This window comes from Populus nigra, chromosome 2, assembly GCF_951802175.1.
Source record: "Populus nigra chromosome 2, ddPopNigr1.1, whole genome shotgun sequence".
In the NCBI taxonomy this organism is placed as follows: domain Eukaryota; kingdom Viridiplantae; phylum Streptophyta; class Magnoliopsida; order Malpighiales; family Salicaceae; genus Populus; species Populus nigra.
This window is the reverse complement of record NC_084853.1, coordinates 2325575-2339467: the sequence shown is the minus strand read 5'-3', so window position 1 is coordinate 2339467 and position 13893 is coordinate 2325575. Positions and strand designations below refer to the sequence as shown.

The 13893-nt window shown below is 36.7% G+C and overlaps 1 pseudogene; it reads left to right on the top strand.

Moving 5' to 3' along the window:
- Window positions 1-339: 339 nt before the first annotated feature.
- Window positions 340-13686, top strand: LOC133681945 (casbene synthase, chloroplastic-like; annotated as a pseudogene).
- The last annotated feature ends 207 nt before the right edge of the window (window positions 13687-13893 follow it).

Genomic DNA, 13893 nt, shown 5'->3' with positions numbered 1-13893 from the left:
AAATACAAAATTTATTGCTTTAACATTTTATCCTTGTACTTAATTTTTGTTCTGGGATGCATTTTATTTTGTTCAAGACATGTAATTTGTTATTGGCACACTGTATTTTGTTAATGACATATCAATTTTAAACTTGACCTTAAAACAACTTGTTTTTAGTAAAGGGTTAGACCACCCATCGTGGTGAATATGCATGGTTCGAACACTTACTTGGTAGCCAAGTCCACTTTAATGTGCCTATGATACCTCCAAAGGGATTAGTCTCTTAATCCAGAAGAGGTTCGAAGATATCTTTGGGGGAAAAAGAATTGTTTTCACACTCATCTCCCAAGATGGTGTGGTCTATAAATGGATAATTGAATAGACAACAAATTTGATCAGCTATTTGACAACACTTCGAAATAAAAAATGGCAGCACCACTACATTTTATGACTTCGGGCACCCAACAAATGTTCTGCCGCCCATTGGCGAACATCTCCCTTAGCAATCCTAGTGATGATCATCGCTCTGCTTCTTTTAGTCGTTTATCTCATAATAGAAACAATATCCCGGCGCCAATTAATTATAAAAGAGCAGCGTTGCTGTTGCGGGCAAATCTATCAACGAACGCCGTGTTGATGGAGCCTTCTCGTCCAACGGCAGACTTTCCTTCTGACGTATGGGAAGATTGCTTCATTTCATTGAAGCTTGATGAGTCGGTAAACATATACCTCTCTTGCTCTTTATGTATCTATTCACTACTTATATTTTGTCTTTGTCTTTGTCTTTGTCTTTGTTTTTTCCTTTTTATAGTAGTCTGAAATTGATTGCTCATGACCACGTCTGCACGCTCTTCTTCTTCTTCACTGGTTGCAGAAATACAAATCAAATAGTGAACAAGTTGAAATGCTGAAAGGAGAAGTAGAGAAAATGTTGAAGAGCAGCCCAAGTGATGATCCAGTGGAGAAAGTTGAGCTGATCAACAATATATACCGCCTTGGTTTGTCGTATCACTTCGACAGTTGCATTGACGAGCAGCTAAATCACATTTTTAATGCCCAACCTCATCTCCTCGATGGAAAAGACTATGATCTCCACACTGTCGCACTTGTGTTCCGAATTTTCCGACAATTTGGTTAAAAGATGTCTGTCGGTCAGTACCTATATATCTAGCTGCGACATTGATTTTTTATTTTTATTTTTTTTCAAAGATAATACTTCCATTGATTAAGAAGAAATGTTAGCCGCTCCAAATAACATCAGAGCCAACACAGGAGTACAGAGTTTTTGTTATACGAGTGACAGTCTTTGTGCGCAGTACATGCGCCACCCAATTTCAAGGTCTCCAAACAAAAGTAAAATTAGAAGACTGAAGAGATTTAGCTAGTCTAGCCGCATCATTGAGTATTAAATTGGAATGACTAGCATTGAAGGACCTGAACTGCATAGTCGAGATTAAGGACTTGGCATCTCCTTCTACAAAGACTGACATAACAGAGAGTGAGGTCGCCATCTTGAGTGCTTCAAGGAGCGCTAAAGCTTCAATGACTTCCGCACTCATGGCGTGAGGGTGAAAAACAGCTTTAGCCATTGATAAAATGAGTAGTTTGCATTTCTTTAAAAGTGTTCTTGAATTCAAAAATATTAAACAATACCAAAATCATTATTTGTTGATGTTGATTATAATAACTAACAGGATATTTCTAATAGATGTCCATGAACACTTGTTAACGAGCAATTAATTATACTCCTTTATCAGCATACTTCATATAAAATTAAATGTTTCATCAGTTAATTACATGATTTTTTAAAATGCCCTCAAAAAAAATAATACCATGCTTACCTATAGGTTTCTTTTTTCATTTTTTTTGAGGAAAAACTTATGTATAGTCAGTCTTTTTAAAGCGGCCAGAAACATTATTTCCTAATATATATGAAGTATCCAAACATGGCCGTAGTTTGTGTCAATGTAATTCTTCCTATAAGAGTACTTCAAATTCCATTATAACTTGCATTTTATTTTATATAATTCATAATTTATCACAAGAAATTGTAAATACTTCAAAATATTTTGTGCCAAAATATCTCTTCCTATTTTCTATGAAAAATCTTTAGTGATGTGTTATTTCCTATTTCCATGTCAATTTTAACATACAATAAAAGATAAAAAAACCATCATAAAAACATAATATCAATGTTATATTATTTTATTGAAAGAAATTTCACTACAAGATTTCACAGTTTTACTGATGGCAAAATTCCGTCGGTGTGTGATTAGAAGTGCGTCGGTGATTTTTTTACCGATGTCATCACCGACGGAATACGTCCGTCGGCTTTACCTTCGTCGGTGATTCCTCCTTCCGTCGGTATATCAGTCGGAAAATAAAAAAAATCATTTACCGACGGTTTTACAGACGGAACGTGCGCGCCAAAAAAAAAAAGATTCCCGCTTGAAATATACCGATGGATTTTCATTCCGTCGGTGAAATTGAATTTACCGACGGACAATATCCGTCGTTACATCAGTCGGTGAATGTATGAAATACCGACGGAAGATGTCCGTTTGTAAATTCGTCGGTACTGGTGGAAGCTACTATTAAATGGTGACGGATTAATTCCGTCGGTAAGTCTGTCGGTGAAAGTTTAAACTACCGACCGAATGCATCCGTCGGTAAAATCCTTGGTAATAGTTTTTTTCTTAATTTGTTTTTAAAAAATTATTTAGGATATATAATATAAAACTATATAAATTAATTGTTATACAAACCAATTATGCAAATAAAATTTTTATTAAACATAAAAAAAACAAAGTTAAATAATATTCATTACAAACTGAATATGTTTCAAGAAAAATAATAAATGAAGTTTTAAAGGTAAATAATGTTGATTACAAATTAATATAAAGATGATGGAGCTTGAGGAGGAGGAGGAGATCCTGGCGGAGGCTGGTGGTTATACCGCCAAAAAGGATTAGGCGCACATGTTCCGCTATTTGACAATTTCATAATCATTTCGTAAAGCTGGTCATAAGCCGTTTTTTGCTTTTCTTGAGCCGCTTCATTCTCCGCTTTTTGTTGTGCTTGAGATGCTTTGAATTGCTTAGACTCTGCTCTTTGTTGTGCATGAGACGCTTTGAGTTGTGCGTACTCCGTTTGTAGGTTGTCGTATTTCTCGTTGAGTTGCTGCAAAGCCACGAACTCCTTAGATTGGGAGCTCGCTATTGATTGGGAGCTCCCAATGGTTGAAACACTACGGGTCGACCGCAAGTTGTCGGTCGTAGTGTTGGAGAGCCCGTAAACCTTATTTTTATCTGGTCCACCTGATGAGCCAACCTCCATCCATAAATCCGGATCGAATTCCGGATGGGTCAAAATGTCGTCCCCGTATCTCTCCCTCAACCGATTATTATAGGTCTCCTGAAAAAAAAAAGTAATCATCATATTCAATACAATAAACATAATAACTTACAAAATAAAATGGTTGAACAAACATACCACGAAATGCTGAGCACGGTTATCAACGAACTATTGCTCCCCCTTCTGGCGGTCTTGACTCCGCACGTGCGTCTCCACAAACAGCTCCATCGGGCTCGGCTCACGTCCAAGAGACGCAGCCTATAATGAAAAAAGATATATTAACAACAACTGAATATAACGATATATTTCATTTAAATTAATCTTACCATCCGTTTCGCATGTGCAGCAAACGGAACGGAGTCGCCAGTGTGAGTTGTCACCTTGCCATGTATTGGCCGATTCCGGTTGCCAGCACCGGACTGTGAGCGTCGTGTGAACCGCTCAGACGTCACGTGCTCAAGATAGTGCGGCCATATATCTTCCGGGATGTATATTGGTTTGAAATCCCTCCAAACCGCAACATCGTTCCAGCCTTGGAAACCCCTATCCCTCGCGGTTTTTTTTTGCCTTTTTTTGTGTTTCATACCAAAAATCACGCAACCTGCTTCACGCAACCAAAAATTACACTTCGAAACATAAATTTTTGTCTAAAAAAAATCCTGTATTGTTTTCGATCTTACCTAGTTGCCGCGTGATTTTCCCACACCCTCCTCACAACAGTGTTATGCTCAATGTCCCAGCAGAATTTGTGCTTTGTATAAATAAACAAGTTTAAATAAAAATAATAATTTATTTACAATTATATTAATAAGCTGAAAATTATAAATTAATACCAACCTCAAACCTGTTAAACCATGCATTGATTTGAGGCATCCATTCAGGATGCTTGGATATCTGACTCCATTGAAACAATGGAATCTCCATCGACGATTTAAACGCCGATGATATTACTCGGGCGGCTTCAATGTTTGTGAACCTGAAAATGAATGAAATACATTCAATAGTGATTACTTCATAAATTATGTTGTAATTTTTTTTAAAAAAACTAAAACCTTAACAAACTTACATTGAAAGGTCGTCCTTCCACTGTGCCTCGTACTTGCTGGTAAATTGATTCCGCTGCGAAGGCACGCCGCCTCTGCGCTGTGAAGTACCGCTGGAAGAGGCAGCATCGGTTGACGGCGCAGCTGGTGTAGGTGCCTCTTCTTGAGAGGCACCTAAGGAAATATCATCCTTGCTGCTAGACGAATTAGCTGCGACCGCACCTGAGTGACCAGCTCTAGTTTTCGTTCTACGCATCTACACAATTTGATACAAATAATTATATAATTAAATTCAAATGTAAAAAAAAAATTCGACAGCACCTCCCCTATACCGGATACTACCCAAATCCACAAACCTGCACATATTAACAATAGCCACAACCAATTTACCCAATCTATACTAATTATTCCAACATATTCAATTACTAATTCTAAGGTAAATTCAACATTAAGAATTACAATTCAAGTAATTATTCAATAATTATGCCACTACAACAAAACAATAAATAAAAAAAAACTTTAGAATAACAATCAAAATAAATAGAAAAAATTAAACACAAAGCATGCAATAATAGAGTAAAACTAATAATTATTCCAACATATTCAATTACTAATTCTACGGTAAATTCAACATTAACAATTACAATTCAAGTAATTATTCAATAATTATGCCAATACAATAAAACAATAAATTAAAAAAAACTCTAGAATAACAATCAAAATAAATGGAAAAATTAAACACAAATCATGCAATAATAGAGTAAAATTAATAATTATTCCAACATATTCAATTACTAATTCTATGGTAAATTCAACATTAACAATAAAAATTCAACAAATTAACTAATAATAATTATGCCAATACAACAATAAAAAATATTCAAAAAATTCAAAAAAAAACTATATACTTTAGCAATGAATTATGCAAAAAAAACTATAGACTTTATCTACATTACAAAAAATACACCAAAACAAAAAAAAAATAACCAAAAGCATAGCAAAAAAAAAACTATTAAAGTAAAATGAAATAGAGAAAACACTAACCTTTTAAACTGTTGAAGATGATGAAGAAAACTTGCTAGAGATTGGAGGTGAAAACTTTGAAGAATGGAGAGGAAAAAAATCAAAAGCTTAAGGTGAGAAACGAAGGAGAAGAAAAAATGAACTGAACGGGCGGTCACTTGAACTTATATGGCAGTTTTACCGACGGCTTCACTGACGGATATAAAATTAATTATTATTTTAATTTATTCCGTCGGTGATGTGTTAAAAATCCGTCGGCAACTTTTGAATTTCGCACCAAAATTTTTAATGACCCTCCATATTTTTCACGGTCCGTCGGTAATTCCGTCGATAATGTTACGCGGTCAGAGGCGCATTTAATGCGCAACCCTTTGAAATTCACACAGTCCGTCGGTAATGTTGTCGGTAAAATTGAACCTCCGACAACTTACCGACGTATTTAAATTCGTCGGTGTAGCCGTCGGGGATTTGGTGGCATTTCAAGTAATTATTTTCGAACTCTCTGTGAAACACCGACAGACTAATTCCGTCGGTGGTGCCGTCTGTAATGGGGTGGCATTTCAAGTAATTATTTTCGAACTCTTTGTGAAATGCCGACGGACTTAAGGCCGTTGATGTGGCCGTCGGTGATCTGATGACATTTCAAGTAATTATTTTCGAACTCTCTGTGAAATGCTGACGGCCTTAAGGCCGTCAGTGTGGCCGTCGGTGATATGATGGCATTTCAAGTAATTATTTTCAAACTCTCTGTGAAATGCCGACGGACTTAAGGCCGTCGGTGATCTGGTGCCATTTCAAGTAATTATTTTCGAACTCTCTGTGAAATGCCGACAGACTTAAGGCCGTCGGTGATCTGGTGGCATTTCAAGTAATTATTTCATGTCACAAAATATATCATCCATCATAATTGTGGCATTTCAACTAATTATTTCAAGTAATAAAAATTGTGTTTCAAAATATATAGATCATTCATAATCTAAATTACATGAAAAAAGGATTTTACATAGGGCTTCATTTTGGTAGTTAGTCAGAATTTTCTTCTTCTTCGTCATCAATTGAATTGTCATCACCTTCATCGCAATCTTCAAAATGAATATCATCTTCTTCATTGATATTTGGTTGTCCGCTAGAGTTCAAAACAAAATTTAACTCCTCTGCGTCAACATCAACAAGACTATCATCGAAAACACGAAAATTTGAATTTTCTTCCAATTCAATCGAAGGAGCAACTCGATATGGTTCAACCACCTCACTAACTTGAAAGACTTCATCTCGCACCCTTGTGTCTTCGTTCTCATCCTGAACAACCTCGACATGACCCTGGGGTTTCGTTTTTAAAACGGACAACCAATCCACTCTTGATCGATCCTTTCTAAATGAAGGGGTGCATGTGTAATAAACTTGTTGGCATTGCTTTGCAAAAACAAAGACATCATTTATGTTGCGGAGTCTAGCTTTTGATTTGATTTCGACCAGACCATAGTGCGGATCAACTTTGATTCCTCTGTCAGTCGTGTCATACCAATAGCATTAGAATAAAAACACTATATTCTTCTCGTTATGATATTGCAGTTCGACGACCTCTTCTAATCTACCATAGTAGTCAACTTCTAACTCACTACTAGTGGATCCCTTAACACAAACACCGCTGCTGTATGTCTTTCTTCCTTGTCCGTATTCTTCAGTATGGAAAACATATCCATTGACAAAATACCAATCGTAGCACTTACATTTTCTTTCAGGCCCCAGGCTTAGTGAAGACAATGACTTAGGTGCACTCCTTCCCATTTGATAAACCTTGCATGTAATGTAAATCAATAAACAGTAAGTGAACGAGAATCTCGTAATGACATGCATACGTACAGTAATTTTGCAAGTTAGAATGAGTTTATGATAGTGCTTACATGTGTTTTGAACCACGTGGCAAACTGCTCATCTTGTAATTGAAAGATCTGGGATTCGGTCAGCTGTGAGTTATTGGAGAGCAAATATTGATGATGTTGCCTGCAAGTGATAATGAGTGTATGATATTACAATATATAATTAACAGTATATTACTAACAAAGTTGAATTAGTATAAACTTACTGAATAAAAGGTCTCAGCTCATCACAGTTAAATAGAACATAGTTGTGTGCTTGTTTGAACTCTATTTCTGACAAATATCTTCCTCTTACGGCATTTTTAGGTGTGGGTCGTCCAGTATTGGAGAATATTGACAAGTTCCCACTGGAAGGCACTTCATCGCCATCATCATGCCGTGGAACGCGATTGATTCTCGTTCTCAGATGAGGTTCGAAATAGTACGAGATAAATGTTGAGATCTCCTCAACAATATAGGCCTCACATATCGAAGCCTCAACATGCGCCTTGTTCTTAACCTTTTTCTTGAGATTAAACAAGTACCTGCATTGAAATATTAATCAAGTATTTTCAATTAAGAAAAACATATAAAATACTTTTATATATGAATTACATTGCAACTGTAATATCTAACCATTCGAATGGGTACATCCATCTATATTGGACCGGTCCTCCAGCTTTTGCCTCGAACGGTAGATGTATAGGGAGATGCTCCATTGAGTCAAAAAATGATGGAGGGAATATCATCTCAAGTTTGCATAGTGTCTCGACGATATTCGTTTGAAGCCTCTCAATGTGATCAACATTCAACTTGCTGGAGCATATATCTCTGAAGAAATGACTGATCTCCGTAAGTGCATCCCATATTCCCTTTGGCAACAAATCAAGAAAAGCTAATGGGATGAGTGTTTCCATAAACACGTGGCAGTCATGACTCTTCATTCCATACAATCTGCAGTCCTCTATATTAACCAGCCTTGATATGTTCGATGCATGTCCATCCGGAAAACGCAGACTCTTAAGCCATTTGTAGACTAGCAGTTGTGCGTTTTTCTCTAACACGAAGCTTGCTCTTAGTTTTGCGACCCGTGACTCATCATAAACCAACTCCATATTTTTTCAGTTACAGTATAAACCTATATCCAAACTAGCCTTGATGTTGTCCTTTGTCTTCCCCTTCACATCCATGACGGTGTTGAAAATATTCTCAAACATGTTCTTTTCGATGTGCATGACGTCAAGGTTATGGCGAAGCAGATTGGTCTTCCAATAAGGAAGCTCAAAAAAGATACTTCGCTTTACCCAATTATGGGTCAAACCAAAACCAGGAAACTTTTGCTTTCCTGATTGAAGGCCAGACACAATGTCACCGTACTCTGAGACAACATCATGCAATTCTTCACCAACAAAGAAATCTTTTCTGTTCTTTCTGTACCTGTGATGAAGTGGCAAGAAGCGACGGTGACAGTAAAAAAAAAAAGCTTTACCTCCATTTGCTAGCGTGAATGCCTTGTTGTTTTCCATGCAGTATGGACATGCGAGTTTCCCATGCGTGCTCCAACCAGAAAGCATTCCATAAGCTGGAAAATTATTGATAGTCCACATCAATGCCGCCCTCATAAGGAAATTTTGTTTCCTCGATATATCATAAGTCAGAGCTCCGGAGGACCACAACTGTGCCAACTCATCAATCAACGGTCGAAGACAAACATCTATATTCCGCCCCGGGCTTCTTGGACCGGGTATGACTGTAGATAAAAACATGAACTCTGGCCTCATACACATTCCCAGTGGCAAGTTATAAACTATAGTATGATCGGCCAACAAGAATAAGGAGCAGCAAATGACCTAAATGGGTGGAATCCGTCTGTACACAACCCAAGACGCACATTCCTTGATTCAGCTGAAAAGTGAGGATGAACACTGTTAAAGCGTTTCCACGCTTCGCCATCAGAAGGATGAACCATCACTCCATCAACCGCATGGTGTGCTTGGTGCCATGTCATGTGTTCAGCAGTCCTTGGTGACATGAATAACCTCTGCAGTCTAGGTGTGATCGGGAAGTATTTAAGTTTTTTATATGCCACTAGAGTCTTTCCCTTGCCAGTTCTAGGTTTGTAACGAGAATGCCCGCATGTCATGCACTCGGTCATCTCAGCATTTTCAAGGTAGTATAACATGCAGAAGTTAGAGCACATGTCAATTTTCTGGTATCCTAAACTGAGGGCTTTCATCATGGACTTCGCAGCATAAAAGTTCTCTTTCAGCGTGTTCCCTTCAGGTAAAATGCTTCTTGCCCATTCAATAATCTTGTCATACCCAGCCTCACTCAACCCGTGATCTGACTTGATGGTGAACACCTGTGCTACGACCGATAATTTACTGTGGTTCATGCTGCCATCCCATAATGGTTCGTCAGAATCTTTCAACAAATCAAAAAACCTAGCTGCATCTACATTAGGTTCTTCTTCTACGATTGGACATTGACTGCCATTACCTTGATTCATTCTCATTGCATCCATAACCATATTTCTGTAAGGATTAGTGTTGTCATTTGCCGCTTCATGCACGTTACTAGCACTAGAAGTAGACCCAACCACCGTTTCTTCCATTCTCCTCTCACTCTCGCTAACAAATACTTCTCCATGTGCATACCAACACTGGTAATTCTCCATAAACCCTTTGTGTAGAAGATGTATCATTACAATATCTGGATGCAGATACTTTTTATTTTCACACTTCCTGCATGGATACCTAATACCGCCTCCAGTAAAATTTCTGGGAATAGATGTTACGAAATTAATAAAACCATGAACCCCATTACAATAATCCATCCTCTGCAATCCTTGGGGTGAATCTCGATACATCAATGAACGATCATCCTTGACTTATATCAAACCTCTATAAAATTATGATGACATCATGTATTAATTAACTAAGTTAGGTAAATAAACTTGTACAAATATTACTTTAACTCGAGATTATCCAACAAATCAAGCACAACTTCTCATAAATATTAAATATTCATTATCATTTATCAACGTCCATACGAATTAAAAAATATAAATTTACAGAAATTACCACTCTGCAATACCATTGATAAAACTTTAAACGGGCCCATTAAGCAAGCTATTAATTATTTCAAAATAGCACATTTAATTCGGTAATTCCATAAAGAAATAACAATTTACAAACAAATACAATCTTACAAAATCTAAAATAAACCATAACAGGTACAAAATTATGCGTTCATATACTACAAGTTTGTTTGAGAAATAACAATAAAACATGTACATCTACTAACAAAATACATATACTAAAAAAAAAATTGACATTTAATTAAATGTTAAAATTTAAAAAGATATAATTACTTATAAAAATTGATAAAATCCATCGGTAAATCAGAACACGCGCAGATGCTGTGACCACAAAACTTCAAGAAATATAACTTGTTGTGCTGATATGAGGAAGATTTTTTTTTTTGGGGGGGAGGGGGGGCAGGTTGTTTGCAGATGGGGAGAGTTGGGATGAGGAAGAAGAAGGAGAATTAGGGGATGAGAGGGTCGGCAGAGTTGTCATATATTAACTTTTTCCGACGGTTTTACCGACGGACAATCCGTCGGTTATTACGCCGGTGATTCTGACATAAACATAGACATGTCACCGTACGGATCTGCCATTTCAAATCCCTCAGTGAGTCCGTTGGAAATTTAAACGGCAAACCGGTCACATCACTTTACGGGCACTGTACGGGCAGTCATTTTTGAATTCGTCGGAAAAAAAACCCGCCAAAACCTCCATGTCAGCGACCCGCCTTTTTTTAAATTCGGAAACTTTTCCGTCCGTAATTCAGTCGGTAAATACCGATGGAAATTTTCCGTCGGTATTTACCGACTGAATTACGGACAGAAAAGTTTTCGTCGGTTTTTACCGACTAAATTACGGACGGAAAGTGGCCGTCAGTAATTTCGACCTCAAAATACCGACAAAAAATATTCTGTCGGTAAATCCGTTGGTATTTAGCGAATTTCTGGTAGTGTTTAAAAGTGGTTAATATATAGAAATAATGACGGTTTATTTGTTAAAAAAGTGTGAAATAGTAATTAGTTTAGAAACTAGTATTTATATCAGTGAGATAGCTGGTGTAGTGAAGTTAAAAAAGCATGTAATGCGATATTAGATGTCAAAGAACCATCTCAACCAAATAGTTTAAACTATTAATCGAGGTCTTCTCTAACATGACTGCTTGAGACCTCACCTAATAGCTTAAACTATTGGGTTAAGATGATTCTTTGATATAGTATTAGGGCCTTAATGACTAAGTGGTCATGAGTTTGAATCTCACCATCCCCATTTATTTGATAAAAATTAAGCGCAAAATAGTGTGAACCTGTATAAATTTCAAGTCTAAAAAGGCTTTCACTTGAGGAGATGTTTTAGAAAATAATATAAATTATATCTTGAGATCTCATCTAATAGCTTAAGTTATTGAATTGAGATGATTCTTTGATTTTAGAAAAGAATTAGCTATTTTTTTTAATTATATTTAAAACAAAAATTTATTTCAATCAATTTAGATTTTAATTAAAGGTGTTTAAAGGGTAAAAATAAAGATTCGGTATTCCTATGATAACGGGTATTTAAAACCCCTTATTATTTTCTCTTTAAAATGGCCCATTATCTTTACCCTAGCTAACTAATAATATGTCATGATGGATTGTGGATCAGATGTTTTCGAGAAATTCCATGACACTGAAGGTAAGTTCAAAGAAAGTGTGCTCAATGATCCCAAAGGCATGCTAAGCCTTTATGAAGCTACCCATCTGAGTACTCCAGGAGAGCATATCTTAGATGAAGCCTTTGCCATCACGAAGACTCACTTGGAGTCGTTTCTGAAAACTCAATCATTGCCCAATAATCTTACCAGACAAATAAGCAGTGCCCTAAAACAGCCCTTGCACAGAGGAATTCCCAGACTCGAGGCAAGAAAATTCATCGACTTCTACGAAGACGAAGAATCTCCAAATGAAACCTTATCAAAGCTTGCAAAAGTTCGATTTTAATAGGGTACAGTACATGCATGTACGAGAGCTGAAAGATCTCTACAAGTAAGTAGTGTTTGTCATTTTGCTTACATTTTTAATGAGCATGCATATTAATTAATTCATTGGGTGTTGTTTGGCTGCTGGTACATTCTCCGTATTTATTGGCATATTCTTCTTACGTACTCTGTATATTGAAAGTTTTTTGGGATAATTACAAATAAAACTCCAACCTATTGGATATTCTACAAATAGGTCTCATACTTTTATCCTTTTTCTAGATTAGGCTCCACCTTCCAAAGTTGCGGCATTCCATAGGTCCCCAAAGCTTATTTTATGGGAGCTATTATTAGTATCTTGGTTCAAATTTCTTCAATGATAAATGGAGCATTTTTATGATATGTTTGAATTTAGAGAGTGAGAAGAGAAGCAGAGAAGTAAGAGAGGAGACAGTATTCGATAATTTTCGATCCCTTTATTGGATGCCAGCAGGCCCTTTTATACATGAATTGAATAACAAACAATGCTAGAATTTGGGAAACTATCTAGAAAATGGGAAACAAACAAGGGATCCTCCGAGGAATCCTTATTAACTGTTAATACTAAAAATAACTGGAGAATGACTAATTCCATAACAAACCCCACTAACAATCTGGCGACCAAGCATGATCCACGTCCAAGTGTCTTCCACGTACCACGTGCGCTACTGCCACCTTCTGGTTTGTTGCGGTTTGCATGTATCTTCATGCACGTATCATTTTATTCCCATTGTTCAATTAGTTGGAGTGTTTTTTCCACATTATTCTTTTAGTTACATTTTTAAATATGCTCAGGACTTGTTTTAATGCTAAAAAAGAAAAAGAAAAAACTTGTTTTAGTACCTATTTGGATAGAAATGGTGGAAAGAGTAAGAACCAATTTGATGAAAACAGGATTGGAAAATTTCATACCAAATTTTTAGCTTGCTATAGACATGGAAGGGTTAAAAGCAATTTTACGGGGTTTTCTAATAGAGTCAAAATGTGGGGATTGACGGGATATAACTTTGAAAGGTTGAGCCTAGTCCAGAAAAAGGGTAAAGATGGGGGACCTATTTGTGGAATACCTATTAGATTGGGGATTTATTTGTTATTATCATACATGTGTGTGTGTGTGTGTGTGTGTGTGTATAATGGTGCGCCTGCCATTAATGGATTGGAGCTGTATATATAAGAATGAAAATAATGTACGTTCATGGGTATGTCTCAGGTGGTATGATGAGGCGAGACTCGGAGAAATGTGTACTTTTGCGAGAAAAAGAGTAGCGGAGGTCTTCTTATAGACGGTTATTTTGTATTTTGAGCCACACTATTTGCGAGACTCGGAGAAATGTGTACTTTTGGTTTTTAATAGGTGACTTTAATTAGACCTTATCCAAGATAGATAGAAGCAGTGGTCTGCTAGATAAGAGAGGGGTTGCAGAATTCCAAACTTTTATTGATGGCTGTGAATTGGTAAAATGCCCGATGGTGAATCATCGTTTTACCTGGTTTAGAGGTGGTTCTATAAGTAGGCTAGATAGAGCCTTTGCTCACACACAATGCCTATC